The sequence below is a fragment of the Ruditapes philippinarum genome, unplaced genomic scaffold (assembly GCF_026571515.1).
Source record: "Ruditapes philippinarum isolate M1 unplaced genomic scaffold, ASM2657151v2 ctg3370_1_1_1_1, whole genome shotgun sequence".
In the NCBI taxonomy this organism is placed as follows: domain Eukaryota; kingdom Metazoa; phylum Mollusca; class Bivalvia; order Venerida; family Veneridae; genus Ruditapes; species Ruditapes philippinarum.
In genome coordinates, this window is record NW_026855081.1 from 49,961 (window position 1) to 53,403 (window position 3,443).

Here is a 3,443-nt window from a genome sequence, read left to right on the forward strand (position 1 = left end):
TTTCTGTTATAGCCACATCTGTAAATAATGAACCGTGAAAGTTATTAGAATAATTAAACAATTGCTTTAAAACCTTCTTATGTTGTTATATCGGTGTTTTAAAAATAAAAAAAATCAAGAATTATTTTATAAATCAATTAAAATAAATATCTAGTAAAATAAAATAAAAACTAAATTGAATCTCACTTATTGTAGTCTAGGATAACTTTCAATTTTTTGGAAAAATAATGATGGTGACGTAAATATTGAAACATAGACGTCCGCATTTTCTTCTGTTATAAATATAACAATTAAAAGATCCTGTAACTCATATAATGTTTTATTATCATAAATATGACGCGCAATTGAAGTTTTATGAATATTGTAAGTTCCAAAAACAATATTTGTAAGGATATTACCGAATTTACATTTCTTGGAAATAAAGGGAAGTAATTAGAATTTTATTTTCCATAAAGTTTCAGCCAAATTTGTCAATAAAAAATGAATGCATACATTTAATGAATACTTATAATGCGTACAAACATTTACAGTACATATTTAACATTTTCTTGGATATTTGGAAATTGTTTTAGAAGATTAATTATATACATATATAAAAATTCACTAAAGATTTGTAACATCCTTAATTACAGCATACATCACCATAAACCATCTACATAAGTATTAAATTACAAAACAACATCAACAAAAACAGTACAGTGTCTCTTCAATTAAAATACTTAAACAGGGTAACTCACATTTAATTTGTTTAACTGTATAGTCGTAAATCTGATTTTCTTTTTGGTCTCGCACAGAAAACAAAAACTGAGGTTGAAGCGTTCGATTAAATGTATTATTGTTAATTTATGTTGACCGGCTGCCATTTAATGCAAACTATATGAAATAAACAAATTTCTTTTCAGCAAATACTTTAAAATACTCATAGATAGAATCTAAAACAAAGGTAAAACAAAATCTCATGAAGAATCGTCATTAGTTTGTTTTTGCGATATTTCTAAAGTAGCAGAATATCAAACAAGACTTAATGACGACCAATACTTTATAGCGTTTATTTAGCGACCAAGACTTCGTGACTTTTATTTTGAGGCAATACTTTATGACATTTAAGCAAGCATGACTTTATTGTTAATATGATTAAAACACACTCGAAAATAAAACATTGGTCTTCAGGTAGAACAATCTTGGTCAACTGATATCTAATAAGATTTCATCAATTATTATAGAGGTTAACTAGACGATGATATATACCAAACGCGTGACGTTTAAGCATTTCATTTAAAAACTAGACTCTGCGAGTCTGATGTGTCGCCTCGAGAACATTATAGTTTAGGAGAAATGGCTAGAACAAAAATGTATTATGAAAATAAACACAGGGCAATAACTCAAAAAATAAGATTTGCAGAACAGCGGTTCTGTGCACTGCATTGCTATCAATAAGATCTATCAACCTATGAAGTTTCAAGTCCATGGCTTTTATAATTTATGAGAAATGGCCTGGGCAAATATAAAGTATGAAAATTAAAAAAGGGTAATAACTCAAAAAAAAGAAATGCAGAGTACCGGTTCTTAGCCACTGCATTTTTTCTTAATGACATCTATCATCCTATGAAGTTTCAAGTTCATAGCTTTTATTTATTAAGAGAAATGACCCGGAGTATAAAAATAACAAAGGGCAATAACTAAAAAATTAAGAAGTGCAAAGTAATGGTTCTTGTGCACTGCACTTCGGGTCATTATAAGAAGCATGCATACCAAGTTTGAAGTCAATCCGACTAATGACTGACTTAAGCTCCGGACAAGCTTAAGGGGAAGCCGACACCGACGCCGGCAACGACACCGACAACAACAACGATCGAATTTGCAAAAAACAATATCTATGATCTAGCCTTTGTTATAATGTGTAAAACCGTTTTTTACAATAAACTGACCCAAATGCAGGGCAATTTTTAACCCAAGAAACATTATTGGACCAAATTTTGTTAAAGCAAGCAAGGTCACCGCAAAAGCAACAGCATTGTTTGAGTGAACTCAAATATTCTTTCATTTATTGGAGAAAACAAATGAACATCCATAGTGGTGATTTTTTAACTCTATCTTAACTAAGTGCATGAAAAATAAAACTTTAGTAGAGTTCTACTGGGCAATGGCACATGTCAACTATTCAGTAATTGTAGAATTACACATTTAGACTTAAGAATGGATTGATTAATATCATTCGTGTGGACGCCCACAGAGCAATACTACAGTCAAAATGTCTTAATCATATACATAAACTTGGTGTTGCACTAAAAATTTGGATAGGCTTTGGATAGTCTATGTTGTTTCATACTGTTTTGGTGACACTTTTGCTTGTGTCCCTTGTTGTTTTCCCGTCTACGGTAAGTATCTTCCCCATTGCCTCTAGTTTTTATTTCTTTGATTAACCCCCCCCCCCTTCCCCCGGTCTCCTGTCCCCTTCCCCTTTGTGGGCCTATTATTATTTTCTTTGAATTCCTAATCAGTTACAAATTATTTATCATTTAATGATTAACGTGTCGTTGCCCTGTCCTTTTTATGTTTGGGGTCCGCCTGGGCTCCTTGCCATTGGTTCTTGTTGCTGGGTCATGGGGGGGGGTTGCGTTCATTGAACGCCGCCTTTCCTTGTTGATCTTGTTTTTCATATTTTAAGTTGTTTTAACTAAACTTATAGCCACTTACTACCAAAATGGAATAACTGAAGTCTTTTTAAGCATTAGTGGCTTGTATCTGATTAGGCGAAACAAATTAGAGTACCTACACATGATTTTTCCATTTACAACGTATAATGCCAGTCCTTCATATGCTGACATGCTCATTTATTTGTCACAATATTATTTATCCATTACATTCATTACACGAGAGTCTAAAAAGACATAATGCAATTCAACTCATTTTGAAGGGCGCAGAAAGATTGATTATTTTTGGAATTAATGATTTGACGTTTCTTGACGCAAATAACTTAACATTACATGTGAAATCGCAGCGATTTCTTCATTTTATCTTACAAACTCCCGTGACTGATTCATTATGGGAAACATGCGTACAACAAGAAAATGAAATAGCATTTTTATGTGTCTTCTCACTGCAGTCACTGGTGTTGGTTTTGCGATTTTTGACTGGTTGTAAGCTAGCACTGTATAGTCGCTTAAACTATTCGTAATACACTATGTAAAGCAGGCTATCTTCACTTATTCAAAATTTATTTATTTATTCAAAATATGCCAGTCTGCATGAGTATTTGTTTTGTTTTAGAATTCTTAATACTATTGCAATCATATACACGTGACATAATTAGTCAACTGAACTGACCTAGTAAACATCATATTAAACATATAAAAGCACTTCAATACACAATAACGCTATTATATCTTATTTTATGATTTCTTTTTCGTTCAAAGTCTTAGCATTCTTTTACTTGGGGACCA